Source organism: Lissotriton vulgaris, chromosome 2_1 (assembly GCF_964263255.1).
Source record: "Lissotriton vulgaris chromosome 2_1, aLisVul1.2, whole genome shotgun sequence".
Lineage (NCBI taxonomy): Eukaryota > Metazoa > Chordata > Amphibia > Caudata > Salamandridae > Lissotriton > Lissotriton vulgaris.
In genome coordinates this window covers 950,857,846-950,874,438 of record NC_141687.1, presented here as the reverse complement: position 1 = coordinate 950,874,438, position 16,593 = coordinate 950,857,846, and positions in this window count along the sequence as shown.

Here is a 16,593-nt window from a genome sequence, read left to right as displayed (position 1 = left end):
GGATGTTCCAAAAACTAATAAACTTCCGGGAAGGGCGACTCCATCTGGGCTCCATCTCTACAGTAGTACCCCCTCTGTTGGCAAACATGAAATGTCTGACTTATTAAGTACTTCTAGGAGTCCAATTCTTAATTTGTCTGGCAGCTGCCCTACAGTCGGGGCAGTAGATAAACCAGTATCGGAGTCCCTTATTGCTTTGGAACACCTGCTAGCCTCTATTCTGTTTCTCCTGGGGAAATTTGTTGGTAGCTCGGACTGCATCTTGAATTCCGTTACACAAATCTTGGAACATTTAGTTCAAAAAGCGCCGGAGAAAAAGATCACCCCACTCCTCCCGCAAGTCATTATCTTGAAAAAGGGGGAAACTGAGGTGTGTACAGAAAATTCGAAGGTCCCAGCTCCAATACCTTTGGTAGATCCTGATAATAGTGTTAAAGGCCCGCCTGTAACCACCGAAACTACTGCAACTAAGTGCACTATGAAGGGGGATCTAGAGTTGGAAGAGGGAAGTATGCCCAAACTGGACTGCCAGGTACCACAAGATCTGTTTCCTATCTTTTGTGCGGAAAATAAAAAATCAACTACCGAGGTTAACCTAGAAGTTAGGGAAAAAAATGGAAAACATAAAAAACACAAAGGAATTAAAAGGAAACCGGTGAGAAAGCATAAGAAGAAAAGACAGAGGCGAATCATTTTTCAAGACTCTTTACATCTGAGTGATGGGGAAAGTAGTGCCATTGAATTTATTACATCAAAAGCAGAGGTGGCTGTGGAAATGAGTCTTAGTTCCCATACTCTTGAGACTCCGTTAATCTCTCTACCTACGATTGGGGAGGTCCCAATACAAGAAGCAGGGATGGGTTTAAGATCTCCCCCTGAACTGAATCCAGGGAATGTTAATCAACTGAAATTCGGGGGTCTTAACCCACTGGCTTCTCCTTTCACTATTATAGTGGGGGGACAGGAGCCGCCAAATGCTCCCCATGAGCAAAAAGAAGTTTTATCTTATGTGGACACTAATGTGTTGGACTTTTTGCCGCTATTTGATAATGATTTACCTTTAAACAGATCATGGTTACTAAAACGTTTTGGTGAAATAGATAAGTTACAGCTCATCCAATCAAGGGACATTGAGCTAGTCTCTCTGTTGGGGGGGAAAACTGTGTCAAGTATTAGGGTGAAATTTTACTCAAAAATAATTGTAAATTTGGTCTTGCAACAGGCAGAGTGCTTCCAATGTACAGGCATTGATGTCCTTCCTATAATGAACTTTGGTTATAAAGATGTGTCTCATAGGATGCCCCAAAAAGATGATAAACAAACTGGGATGGGTTCATCCTTTAAAGATTTAAAGGTCTGGGTAGCAAAAGGGAAACGCTTAGTGTCCCAGATAAAACCACTCCCATTGACCAAGAATTCCTCTTTGTTAGAGGATTCTAATCGATGGAATTGGTTGCACAGTGCTTTAGCAGCTAAATCTACAGATAATCCTAAATTATTTCAGCATCTTTAATAACCAATTGAAAATTATTTCTTGGAACGCAGCCGGGATATACAACAGCCCAGAGAAACTGGAGTTTTTATTTGCGTTGGGTGCAAACGTAATTTGTATCCAAGAAACCTGGTGCACTAGTAAACTTGATGTCAGAAATGACTATTTTGTGTTGGAAGTCCCGGCTGTTGCTTCCAAGAAAGGTCACGCTAAAGGAGGAATCGCTTGCCTGTTATCTAACAAAGTGAATTGGAAATTTGCTCAGTACATTGACCCTAGTAACCTCTTCCAGGCTATATCTATAGCAAACCTTCCCACACTGCCCATGAAGACGTCTGTTGTTATTATAAATGTTTATATCCCTCCCGGAGAGCGTTTTAACCGTGTGTTGAAGCAGGTATTTCAATATATTGGCCTCATTAAAAATAGAACCCCCGCCCCACAAGTCTTATTAGTAGGCGACCTAAATTGTAAAATATCTAACTCTAGTATGAATCTTTTCAGAAACAGAGCAAAAGAAGAGGCGTTTTTCATACCACAATCTGTTTTCCCAGATAAAATTACAACTGGCAAAAGAGGGAAACTTCTCCTTGAGGAATTATCGATAGTCGAGGGGCTTATTTTAAATGGGAGATTCCCCTCCGATGTACCTGCAAAATTTACGCATAATTCCCATGGCAAGCCCTCTATAATTGATTATGCGATATCTGATTATGATATATTCCCGCGCATCTTGGATCTTATATTAGTTCCTACGATGCTGAGTGATCATAATATACTTATCCTGACTATTTCTTTAATACCGCCTAGTACGGCATCATGGTCTCTTAACGGTGAAGTTACGGACTTTCATGCTTCCTCTGGTAGATGCTACTGGAATCCATCTGCAATTGCTAGGGTGCATGACAGTTTGTGCAAAACCGTGGCAGACCTGAATGCTTGGCATGGTTTAGAAATATCCAGCTTTGAAAAATTTATGCGGGACATTATTTTAGATATTAATAAAGCTAGGTGTCCTTTAAAGCGGGTATATATCCCCAGTGCTCTGAGAACATTAAATAAAGAGATAAATAAACTAGTACGCGCCCAGTTTCTAAACAGAAACGGGGAACGGGAAAAAGAAATATCTAGGTTAAAAAGGAAGAGAGTTAGATTGAAGGCGACAATAAAAAAGGAGAAGGAAGACCTAGTATGGATTAACCTAAGGGAAGCTGTAGTGCATGGCAAGATCCGTGAATTCTGGTCTATAATTGGGAAGGAATGTGGCAACAGAGTAATCCCTTGCTCTATCCCTATTGCCGAAGATGTTTGGTCTTCCTACATTTGGGAACTCTACGGGGGGAATGGTATTATAGAGGATACTAATTTCCCTGATGTAACCTCTGATGGTGAAATTATCTATCCCACAGAGGAAACAATAGTAGCGGCCATAAAAAATATGCGTTCGTCCGGTGCAATGGGACCGGACGAACTCCCCATGACTGTTCTCAAGCAGGAGCCTTTACTCTGGAGTAAAATTCTCTACCCTCTATTTAAATCCTGTTTTGAGACAAAAAGGGTTCCAGCATCTTGGAGGGGTAGTATTCTGATACCCATCTTTAAGAAGGGTGCAAGGGAAGTCCCTAGTAATTACCGCCTGATTGCGCTCCTCGACTCAGTCGGCAAGATTTTTGCAAAATGTCTCTTAAGGCTACTTTCCGACTGGGTCGACGAGAACAACATCTTACCACGCGAACAAACGGGATTCCGTAAGGAACATGGCACGCTAGATAATTTAACCGCCCTGCACGTAATAGCTGACAAGTATACGAAAGTAAGACGGGGATTTGTTTATGCAGCCTTCATTGATTTCTCCACAGCGTTCGACAGAGTGGATCGTGGAACGCTGTGGAGAAAATTATCTTTTCTTGGAGTACCCCCGTACTTGCTGGAGCTTGTCCGCTCATTACATACGGAAACATGGTGTAGGGTGCTGCAGGGGGGGGAAAGAGGTCTTTCGGATCGTATCTCTTCCCTTAATGGTTTAAAGCAAGGCTGTCTTCTAGCGCCCCTTTTGTTCTCCCTATACACGCAGGATTTGCCTACCGTGGTGGCGGCTTGTGAGGGCATTGCTCCAGTGATAGGGGGGGCCTCTGTTTCATGCTTGATGTACGCTGATGACATCCTCCTCCTTGATTTGACACCGAAAGGTTTGGCAAATAGGTTGCAAGCCCTTAATGCTTTTGCAGTCTCCCACTCTATGAAAATTAACATCACCAAAAGCAAAATTATGTGTATAGGGGGGAGAAGGAAGTGCCGCTCGGAAAACTTCGGCTGGCAAATCGGTGGTCAAAAATTGGAGGTCGTTAAAACTTACACCTTTTTGGGGAAAATCATCGCGGCTAACACGAGCGAGAGGCCTCACATCGAATACTGTGCACGCAAGGCTATAGCACATGGCAATGGCCTTAAAACACTCTACTCAGCAACTGGCAAAAGACACTTTGCCTCTCTGCTTGAAGTATATAAGGCTAAGATTCCTGCTACCCTTATTTACGGCATTGAACTCATAGATATAAAGCTATGGGATTTCTGCAATAAAACCGAAGGGAAACTTCTGAGATCCCTCGCATCCCTAAATACTAACTGCCCTTTAGCAGCATGCAGACTTGAGTTTGGGCTAAGGGGTAGCTGGGTACAGGGGCTCTGTGCCCTGGTACGTTGGGTGGCCTCTCTAGCCAGAGCGGAACCGGGGACAATGAGGGCACTGCTGAAGAGTGAATTATTAGGCAACTTTAAAGAGTTTTCATTACTTGTAAAGAACTTCAGAAAAGCGGTGACTATTCTGAGGTTGGAGGAAGATACTTTGTTCCAGTACTCTCCAGTACAACTAAAAAACCTGCTAAAACAGGCATCATGGGAACTATGCCTTCTAACCGATAAAAACATATTACAAGGAAAAGGGGGTTGTGATCTTCTCCTTAACTCATATGTTGCCAAAAAAGCAGTAAATTATGTTTTATGGAACTTACCTCATGGCATCAGAAGATTCTGGTTCCTTCTTCGGTACGATCTATTGCCATTAAATGTACTTCTCTCTAAATGGCACGGTTCATCCAATATTTGCAATTTTTGTAATACTAGTATACAGGACCGCATGCACGTTCTGTTGGTCTGCCCTGCACTTCGCACTTTGCGCCTTAAATGGCTAAAACCTATCTGTCTCCGCTTAGGTATATCTACTCTAAATATTTTTATGCAATTTTTATATTGCCCTCCAAATGAAGTGTTCTGCTTCTTCATTTTTAAATTTTTCAAAAGTTTTTTAGATATTTATTAATGTTATTTATTTATTGTGCCAGCTGCTCTTTGTGCTTACTTAATGAATGATTTTTTTTTTTTTTTTCTTTGGACTTGATCGACATATGTACTAGAAATATTGTATATAGATGAAATATGTTTGATGTATTATTACTTGTATTGATGGTATGTCTTTTATGTGGCCCTCAACGAGAGCCAAAACATAATAATAAAAACTTGAAACTCTTAAGATATCATTAATGATGCAAATGAACAAGTTACTTACCTTTGGTAACAATATATCTGTAAGAAACATTAGTTAGTTATAGATTACTTACCTTAGAATTCCCCCCTGGCGTCAGACTGAATCCGGAAAGTTTTTTCGTCAGCAGTACTTCTGAGCGTCGGAAGGTGGCATCGGTCGGCTCTGTGTCAGTCTTTGGCGTCGTGGTCGCCGGGATGACATTGCGGCTGCTACTTAGATGCCGCCCTCGCAGGCTGCCGTCAGTTCTGTACACTACTTTCCGCGCCAGAAATGCAGAGCCATGCACACGGACCACTGGTGCACAAAACTCCCTGAAAGGATGTCCTTAACCCTAGAAATTAGTTCGCAGGATGGGTGGGGCGGCAGGGAATCTATAACTAACTAATGTTTCTTACAGATATATCATTATCGAAGGTAAGTAACTTGTTCATCAGAAAAACACGTTAGTTATAGATTCCTTACCTTAGAACAGATACCCCAGCAATGCCAATCTCAGTGGTGGGTCTACGAACCAAGCTCACATCAGAAAGTCCTGGCGAACAGAACAGCCAAAGAAGCAGTCTCTCTGGACTGGACTGTCAAGGCAGTAGTGTTTGGTGAAGGTGTGGAACGAAGCCCACGTAGCTGCCTGACAAACGTCATTCAGAGTATCTCCACGTCCCAAAGCGTAGTCGCTGCCGTCGCCCTGGTGGAATGGGGGTGCAGCCCTACTCGAGGCTCCTTCTTTGCCAGGGAATAACAGGCTTTGATACACAAGACGACCCATCAGGAGATAGTCCGCTTGTGCACGGCCCGACTTTTATTGGCGCCCACGTACCCAACAAAGAGCTGGTCGTCCACGCGGAACTGTTTGGTGCGATCCAAATAAAAGGAAAGAGCACGTTTTGGGTCCAGACGGTGGAGCCTCTCTTCCTCTTTCGAAAGATGTGGAGGTGGAAAGAAGGTGGGCCAAGTGATGGTCTGCCTGATGTGGAAGGCAGTGACAACCTTGGGCAAGGAGGATGGACGAGTCCTGAGGACAATTTTGTCCGGATGTACAGAGAGAAAAGGAGGCTTAAAAGAAAGCGCCTGGAACTCACTCACTCGACTGGCAGAGGTGATGGCCACTAGGAACGCAGTTTTGAGAGTCAAGAGCCTCAAAGGACAGTTGTGCAGCAGCTCAAAGGGAGCACACATTAAATAAGTTGAAACTAGATTCAAGTCCCACTAAGGCATAACAAAAGGAATAGGAGGAAAGAGATAAGTTATGCCTTTCAAGAAACGATTTACAACCGGGGACTTGAAAAGGGAAGTCTGATCTGGAAGCCAAAGGGAGGCAGAGATGGCCGAAAGATAGCCCTTGATAGTGCCCAGAGCAGAGGCCTGCTGGGCCAAGGAAAGAAGGAACGGAAGAACCTCAGAAAGAGGGGCAGAGAGGGGATCCACAGCCTTTGCTGCGCACCATTCCACAAATGTGTTTCACTAGCAGGCGTGTACCGACTTAGTGGAGGGATGCCTGGCTGCCAGAATGACATTGCAGACTTCGGGAGGCCAATTGAATGACATCAACTGCCGCTGCTCATGCTCCACGCAAGGAGGTGGAGGATAGAAAGGTTCAGGTGGAGGACCGTCCCCTGTTGCTGCAACAGAAGATCCTCCAGAAGAGGCAGATGGGTCGGAGGATCGATGGCCATGTTGAGCAGCTCGGGATACTATACGCTCTGTGCCCAATCCGGAGCCACAAGAATGACTTGGACCAGGTTGCGCCTGATCTTCTTCAGCACTCTGGACAGAAATAATATAGTGGGAAAGGTGTACAACAGACCGTGACAAAAAGCGTTGCCTAGCGAGTACCGCCTTGGAAATTCCCAAAAAAGAATTGCCGACATTGCACGTTCTGTTTGGGGGCAAATAGATCTAACCAAGGCTCTCCCCACTGTTGAAAGAGACCTTGCACCACCCCCGAGTGAAGGAGCCATTCGTGATCCAGGCTGCACCTGCAGCTGAGTTAGTCTGTCCTGGCGTTCAGGGAACCGGCCAGGTGTTGAACCACCAGGGTTATGCCCTGATGTTCCTACCCTGTCCAGAGGTGGAGGGCATCTTGACATAGGGTCCACGACCCCACTCCGCCCTATTTGTTGCAGTACCACATGGCGGTGTGTTATCTATTAACACCTGCGCTACTCTTCCCCGGACATAGGGAAGGAATGCTTTCAGTTCAAGACGAATCGCCCGGAGTTCCAGAAGGTTGATGTGGAGCCCAGACTCCGCCGGAGACCAGAGGCCTCTGATCTCTGCCTCTCCCATCTGGCGGCCCTATTCCAGAAGGGACACATCTGTTACCACCATGTGGTCTGGTTGGGGAAGGCAGAGGGATCTGCTGTTGACCCAATCCTGGTTTGTGAGCCACCATTGCAATGGACGTGGAGTGCTCTACGAGATATGGATGCAATCAGACAGATTCCCCATATGCTGTGCCCACTGGAACTTCAGGTCCCACTGCAGAGCCCGCATATGCCACCTGGCATGATCGACCATTAGGATGCAGGAGGCAATGAGGCCCAGCACCCTCAGTGTCATTTTGATCGAAACCTGGGATAGAGGCTGAAAGATCGGAATCATAGCCGAATATCCCGGACTCGCCACTCGGGAGGATAAACCCGAAACTGCGTCGTGTCCAGAACCGCTCTGATGAAGATGAGCTTCTGAGAAGGAATCAGGTGTGACTTTGGCACATTGATGGAAAACCCCAGCGAATGCAGGAGGTTGGCCGTGGGCTTAAGGTAGGAGACGGATGCCTGGGGCGAGCCCGCCTTCAACAGCCAGTCTTCAAGATAGGGGAAGACTGAAACCACTGATCTGCGCAGATGCGCTGCAACCACCCCCATCACATTCGTGAACACCTGAGGGGCGCTGGTAAGGCCAAAGGAGAGCACAGTAAATTCAAAATGCTCGTGGCCTATTGCGAACTGTAGGTAACGCCTGTGGGCCGGCAGGACGGGGATGTGAAAATAAGCGTCCTGCAAGTCCAACGCTACCATCCAGTCTTCCGGGTTGAGGGTAGACAAGACCTGTGTAAGCGTCAACATCTTGAACTTCTCCTTACTGAGTGGTTGACGTCCCTGAGATCCAAGATAGGACACAGGTCCTTGTCCTTCTTGGGCACCAGAAAGTAGTGGGAATAACAACCACAACCTACTCCAGGGACAGGAACGCACTTGATGGCTCACTTGGCCAGGAGAGACGTAACTTCCTGCTGGAGAAGGGCCAGATGATCCTCCGACATGCGGTGGTATCTCTGTAGCATGGCTGGAAGAGTAGTCTTGAAGGGGAGGGGAGCAGCCCCTTCGGACTATTTGCAGAACCCACCTTTCCGACGTGATGGTGCGCCAGTGGGGGGTGATGGCGAATGCTGCCGCTCACTGGCGTTTGAGGGCCTGAAAGTTTGGATTAGGAAGGTTTGGAGGCTGCTGCAGAGAGGGGGACTGGCTTGCCCGCTGGTCCCTGGAACCACAACGGTTGTTCCCACGTCCCCTGCCGGCCTGTGGCTTTGGGCGGGACGTAGCAGGGCACCCCTTCCATTGCAACGAAAGGGGCAAAAAGCAGACTGCGCAGGGCGGGTGGAGAGGCCCAAGGACTTGGCCGTAGCCTCGGAGTCCTTGAAACGCTCTAGAGCGTTATCTGCTTTGTCGCCAAAAAGGCGACGACCATCAAAGGGCATGTCCATCAAGGTGTTCTGGACTTCCCCCCCTGAAAAGCCAGTTGATCTCATCCAGTCGTAGTGGCGAAGTGCTACTGACGCACAAGTTACTACTTGTGTAACAATATATCTCTAACATTAGTTAGTTAGTGATCGATTCCTTACCTTGGAATATCCCCAGGCGTCAGACTGGATCTGAAAAGTTTTGCTAGCAGTACCCTTGCGCATCAGTAGGTGGCGGGCTGCAGCTCCGTGTCCGTCACTGGCATCGTAAGCGCCGAGATGATGTCACAGAGACTACTTAGGCGCCACCCATGCAGGCTGACGTCAGTTCTGTACACAACTTTCCGAGCCAGGACGCAAAGCCATGCAAGAAACTGACCACTGATGCCAAGAAACTAGGGCCCTGAAAAGGGGATGCCCTTAACCCTAGAAATCAGTTAGCCGAATGGGGAGGATGGGTGGGGCGGTAAGGAATCTATCACTAACTAATGTCTCTTACAGATACATTGTTACACAAGTAGTAACTTGTGCATCTGAAAGAGACACGTTAGTGACAGATTCCTTACCTTAGAATAGATACCCCAGCAATACCAACCCCGGTGGTGGGTCTGCAAACAAAATTACACCAAAAATTCACGCAGCACAGAACGGCTAAAGAAGCTGTCTCTCCGGACTGGACTGTCAAGGCAGTAATGCTTGGTAAACATGTGCAACGAGGCTCACGTAGGTAGCTGCCTGACAAATGTCCTGCAATGAAACGACGCGTCCCAAGGCAATGGTGGCATGCAGCCCCACAGGAGGCTCCTTCTTAGCCAAGGAGTAACATGCTTTGATGCACAGAACGACCCACCGCAAGATGGTCCGTTTATGCACAGCCTGACCTTTTTGGGCACCCACGTAGCCAACAAAAAGTTGGTCGTCCACCCGGAACTGCTGTGCACTCTTCAGATAGAAAGCAAACGCCCGTTTTGGGTCCAGACGGTGGAGCCTCTCCTCCTCCCTTGAAGGATGCAATGGGGGAAAGGAGGTGGGCAAAGTGATGGTCTTCCCAATGTGGAAGGGCGTGAGAACCTTTGGCAAGAAAGAAGGACAGGTCCTTAAAACCACCTTGTCCGGATGAACAGAAAGGAAAGGAGGTTTTGAAGAAAGAGCCTGGAGCTCACTCACTCTTCTGGCAGATGTGAAAGCTACCAGGAAAATGCGCTGTAGACCTTACAGGCGTAAGGTGGGAGACCTGAGCACTCCTATGTGCTTGAAAGAAGACAAGTTGATACAAAGGTATTCAAATGTTCAAAGTTTTATTCACTTTGTGGCGTGGTATTTGTGATTCATCAGTCCAGATCAAAAGTACTCATTTTGATAAGAGTGACTTGAATGAAACATTGCGTGATAATTTCAAGAGCAAAACATTTTTTTCAATGCATCATAATTATTGTTGTAGATCAATATCGCCGATACATTTCGAGCTTGGGAGCTCTTCTTCAGGGGGTCAATGTATTTCTGTGAAAGAGTAGGAAAGACCGAAATTAGTAAGACAGGGCCCGAGTGGTGTTCAATAAAAGTAAACGTTAGAACCAAGGAAAAAAATGGGGTGATGGCGGGTAACTGACGTGAAGTAAAAAGATGCCGATTTTAAATTGGTGAAGAGTAATCATATGGTGTGAACCACGAAAATAAATAGATAGTCGGATGGAAACCCAGGGTGTGCTGAAAGAATATTAGCAAAAGTGAGCCGAAGGCCCATAGAATTGGTGAAAGTGTCATGCTCTATAAGAAGGGTGAAACATACTATAGCCTTACAACAAAAAGCGAACAACGGAATATAGTGAGAGACAGCGATAGCCGGAACACCAGTAGGAAATAGCGTTTACCGCGGTGAGAGCGCTAAGATTAAAACGCCTGCGTGCTGAGTGATAACAATAGATGTGCACCAAGGTGTCATGAAGTTAATCGGTGAAAGCTATTATTCTTACCGAAAACGTGTAGCGCAGTGGTACGCTCCAGTTAGAGAAACTAAAACACGGTGAAACGCCATCAAAGGGATGCGGAAGTGAAAAGAGGTTCAGCGCATGCGTGTATTATCTCGATAGTGCGAGATAGAAATAGGACAGAGTCCGACAAGGGTTGTGAGATTCCTGAAGCGGTGAAACAGATAAAAGATACCGGTGGTGGGAGCGTGGTGTATTATGATGTGACCAACAAAGCTACCAGGAAAGCCGTCTTGAGAGTGAGAAGACGCAAAGGATTGGAATGAAGGGGCTCGAAGGGAACGCACATCAGATATGTAAAGACAAGGTTCAAGTCCTACTGAGGCAATATAAACGGCACAGGAGGAAACAAGTGCGTAATGCCTTTCAGGAAACTGTTAACAACTGGGGACTTAAAAAGAGAAGGCTGATCTGGAAGTCGTAAAGGCAGAGATAGCCGAAAGTACGAGTTACTGACCTTCGGTAACGATGTATCTGGTAGAGACTACTCTAGCCGCAGATTCCTTCACGTAGAATTATCCACAAGCGTGAGACTGGATCTGGAAACTTTTTGCCACAGCATCCCTGAGCGCCGGGGCGACACCACGCGACTCTGCCCAGGCGGCGTCCGCGTACATGACGTCAGCGAGCACACATAAGCCCCACCCCAGCGCGCCTACGTCAGTTTTCTTAAGAGAACTTTTCCGAACCACAACGCGGAGCCACCAGCCAAAACTGTGGGAGTATGGGAACAGTGTGCGAAGAGTAGAAAAAAAGGAATGGAGACAAGCGACACCATAAGGAGCAGTGCAACACTGCAGTATCCAAAGGCAGGGGCAGAATAAAGAATAGAGCAGAGCCCTGAGCAGCCATCCTGCCAGTATGTAAACAGCCTCCCTCCCCTTCGCCAGAGACAGGGAACATATGTAGAGTCATGACACCTGCAGCAGGCCTACAACCCCCACCCAGAAAAAGGCAAGGGAAGCCAGCCCCGAGACAGACAAGAACAACAAAACTGCAAGCCACCCCAGGAGAGAGGGCAACCATCCCCCAAGGACAAGGCATGGCCAGATGACCCCCAACACAGAGGTCAGCAGAGGGGCTAGGACCCCTAGCAGCAAGAGGAAGGGAGGGGAGGGCAGAGATTGAAGGCAAAGCCCCAACCCTGGAGCAGCCAGAGTAGCGGGGTACAGGACCCCTATAACCCCATCCACCAGTGAACCAAAGAGGAGGAAGGAACAGCAACAAGACGGAGCAACCCGCCTAGAGCGAAAGAATGCACTCACAGGAGACACAGCCGCCAAGAGGGAGGCGAGTGCAGAGACGAACCCAAAGGTCCTCGCAGAACTGGGAGGAAGGGCGTGTGAGAAGTTGGCCTGATATATGATGCTCACTAGTTCTAGTGATCACCTTGTTTCAGTCCAAACAACCCTTATGGTGATTGGTTGTAAGTCATCCTTATAGACCAGCTATCCTAATGGTAGCATGGACAAAGCAGTCTTAGGCTAAACTCTTTTGGCATGTGAAGCCAGCTGTTTTACCACATATAACCCCTTGAATACCAAATGAAAGGACACCACACAGGTAGTTATGAAAATAAACAAGTTATTTAATAACTAACAAACACCTCTGAACTCTTTATGAGATCAGAGGGCTAAGCACATGACAAGACTCTTAAGAAAAATAGGTTAAGTTGCACAAGTTACAATGTTGCCCTAGGGGTGCAACAAACCATATACTAAATGGTATAAGGAAGTCAATTAAAGAAATGTAGCTGTCCAGAGGCTGTAGGATCGCTGGGACTACACTATCCTAACTTTAGGTAAGTAATAGTAGGCCCACGGAACGCGTGTGCAGAGTGTGAACTCACACGTGAGATGCGTAACAACGTCTATGGACAGTACAGTTCAAGAAAAAGGTGAGTACGGACAATCCTGACTAGATAGGACTAAAACGACTGTGAAACTGGACACTAGGAGAGTCAATCTACCCTTAAGCACCAAAATGCTTGTGTTACCTCACCCAAGGGCTGCTGGTGCATAGGTGCGAAGTCGTGACGGGTTTCTGCGTTGAAAGTTTTTTCGTCGGCAGTACCTCTGAGCGTCGGAAGGTGGCATCGGTCGGCTCTGTGTCAGTCTTTGGCGTCGTGGTCGCCGGGATGACATTGCGGCTGCTACTTAGATGCCGCCCTCGCAGGCTGCCGTCAGTTCTGTACACTACTTTCCGCGCCAGAAATGCAGAGCCATGCACACGGACCACTGGTGCACAAAACTCCCTGAAAGGATGTCCTTAACCCTAGAAATTAGTTCGCAGGATGGGTGGGGCGGCAGGGAATCTATAACTAACTAATGTTTCTTACAGATATATCATTATCGAAGGTAAGTAACTTGTTCATCAGAAAAACACGTTAGTTATAGATTCCTTACCTTAGAACAGATACCCCAGCAATGCCAATCTCAGTGGTGGGTCTACGAACCAAGCTCACATCAGAAAGTCCTGGCGAACAGAACAGCCAAAGAAGCAGTCTCTCTGGACTGGACTGTCAAGGCAGTAGTGTTTGGTGAAGGTGGGGAACGAAGCCCACGTAGCTGCCTGACAAATGTCATTCAGAGTATCTCCACGTCCCAAAGCGTAGTCGCTGCCGTCGCCCTGGTGGAATGGGGGTGCAGCCCTACTCGAGGCTCCTGCTTTGCCAGGGAATAACAGGCTTTGATACACAAGACGACCCATCAGGAGATAGTCCGCTTGTGCACGGCCCGACTTTTATTGGCGCCCACGTACCCAACAAAGAGCTGGTCGTCCACGCAGAACTGTTTGGTGCGATCCAAATAAAAGGAAAGAGCACGTTTTGGGTCCAGACGGTGGAGCCTCTCTTCCTCTTTCGAAAGATGTGGAGGTGGAAAGAAGGTGGGCAAAGTGATGGTCTGCCTGATGTGGAAGGCAGTGACAACCTTGGGCAAGGAGGATGGACGAGTCCTGAGGACAATTTTGTCCGGATGTACAGAGAGAAAAGGAGGCTTAAAAGAAAGCGCCTGGAACTCACTCACTCGACTGGCAGAGGTGATGGCCACTAGGAACGCAGTTTTGAGAGTCAAGAGCCTCAAAGGACAGTTGTGCAGCAGCTCAAAGGGAGCACACATTAAATAAGTTGAAACTAGATTCAAGTCCCACTAAGGCATAACAAAAGGAATAGGAGGAAAGAGATAAGTTATGCCTTTCAAGAAACGATTTACAACCGGGGACTTGAAAAGGGAAGTCTGATCTGGAAGCCAAAGGGAGGCAGAGATGGCCGAAAGATAGCCCTTGATAGTGCCCAGAGCAGAGGCCTGCTGGGCCAAGGAAAGAAGGAACGGAAGAACCTCAGAAAGAGGGGCAGAGAGGGGATCCACAGCCTTTGCTGCGCACCATTCCACAAATGTGTTTCACTAGCAGGCGTGTACCGACTTAGTGGAGGGATGCCTGGCTGCCAGAAAGACATTGCAGACTTCGGGAGGCCAATTGAATGACATCAACTGCCGCTGCTCTTGCTCCACGCAAGGAGGTGGAGGATAGAAAGGTTCAGGTGGAGGACAGTCCCCTGTTGCTGCAACAGAAGATCCTCCAGAAGAGGCAGATGGGTCGGAGGATCGATGGCCATGTTGAGCAGCTCGGGATACTATACGCTCTGTGCCCAATCCGGAGCCACAAGAATGACTTGGACCAGGTTGCGCCTGATCTTCTTCAGCACTCTGGACAGAAATAATATAGTGGGAAAGGTGTACAACAGACCGTGACAAAAAGCGTTGCCTAGCGAGTACCGCCTTGGAAATTCCCAAAAAAGAATTGCCGACATTGCACGTTCTGTTTGGGGGCAAATAGATCTAACCAAGGCTCTCCCCACTGTTGAAAGAGACCTTGCACCACCCCCGAGTGAAGGAGCCATTCGTGATCCAGGCTGCACCTGCAGCTGAGTTAGTCTGTCCTGGCGTTCAGGGAACCGGCCAGGTGTTGAACCACCAGGGTTATGCCCTGATGTTCCTACCCTGTCCAGAGGTGGAGGGCATCTTGACATAGGGTCCACGACCCCACTCCGCCCTATTTGTTGCAGTACCACATGGCGGTGTGTTATCTATTAACACCTGCGCTACTCTTCCCCGGACATAGGGAAGGAATGCTTTCAGTTCAAGACGAATCGCCCGGAGTTCCAGAAGGTTGATGTGGAGCCCAGACTCCGCCGGAGACCAGAGGCCTCTGATCTCTGCCTCTCCCATCTGGCGGCCCTATTCCAGAAGGGACACATCTGTTACCACCATGTGGTCTGGTTGGGGAAGGCAGAGGGATCTGCTGTTGACCCAATCCTGGTTTGTGAGCCACCACTGCAATGGACGTGGAGTGCTCTACGAGATATGGATGCAATCAGACAGATTCCCCATATGCTGTGCCCACTGGAACTTCAGGTCCCACTGCAGAGCCCGCATATGCCACCTGGCATGATCGACCATTAGGATGCAGGAGGCAATGAGGCCCAGCACCCTCAGTGTCATTTTGATCGAAACCTGGGATAGAGGCTGAAAGATCGGAATCATAGCCGAATATCCCGGACTCGCCACTCGGGAGGATAAACCCGAAACTGCGTCGTGTCCAGAACCGCTCTGATGAAGATGAGCTTCTGAGAAGGAATCAGGTGTGACTTTGGCACATTGATGGAAAACCCCAGCGAATGCAGGAGGTTGGCCGTGGGCTTAAGGTAGGAGACGGATGCCTGGGGCGAGCCCGCCTTCAACAGCCAGTCTTCAAGATAGGGGAAGACTGAAACCACTGATCTGCGCAGATGCGCTGCAACCACCCCCATCACATTCGTGAACACCTGAGGGGCGCTGGTAAGGCCAAAGGAGAGCACAGTAAATTCAAAATGCTCGTGGCCTATTGCGAACTGTAGGTAACGCCTGTGGGCCGGCAGGACGGGGATGTGAAAATAAGCGTCCTGCAAGTCCAACGCTACCATCCAGTCTTCCGGGTTGAGGGTAGACAAGACCTGTGTAAGCGTCAACATCTTGAACTTCTCCTTACTGAGTGGTTGACGTCCCTGAGATCCAAGATAGGACACAGGTCCTTGTCCTTCTTGGGCACCAGAAAGTAGTGGGAATAACAACCACAACCTACTCCAGGGACAGGAACGCACTTGATGGCTCACTTGGCCAGGAGAGACGTAACTTCCTGCTGGAGATGGGCCAGATGATCCTCCGACATGCGGTGGTATCTCTGTAGCATGGCTGGAAGAGTAGTCTTGAAGGGGAGGGGAGCAGCCCCTTCGGACTATTTGCAGAACCCACCTTTCCGACGTGATGGTGCGCCAGTGGGGGGTGATGGCGAATGCTGCCGCTCACTGGCGTTTGAGGGCCTGAAAGTTTGGATTAGGAAGGTTTGGAGGCTGCTGCAGAGAGGGGGACTGGCTTGCCCGCTGGTCCCTGGAACCACAACGGTTGTTCCCACGTCCCCTGCCGGCCTGTGGCTTTGGGCGGGACGTAGCGGGGCACCCCTTCCATTGCAACGAAAGGGGCAAAAAGCAGACTGCGCAGGGCGTAGCCTCGGAGTCCTTGAAACGCTCTAGAGCGTTATCTGCTTTGTCGCCAAAAAGGCGACGACCATCAAAGGGCATGTCCATCAAGGTGTTCTGGACGTCCCCCCCTGAAAAGCCAGTTGATCTCATCCAGTCGTAGTGGCGAAGTGCTACTGACGCACAAGTTACTACTTGTGTAACAATATATCTCTAACATTAGTTAGTTAGTGATCGATTCCTTACCTTGGAATATCCCCAGGCGTCAGACTGGATCTGAAAAGTTTTGCTAGCAGTACCCTTGCGCATCAGTAGGTGGCGGGCTACGGCTGCGGCTCCGTGTCCGTCACTGGCATCGTAAGCGCCGAGATG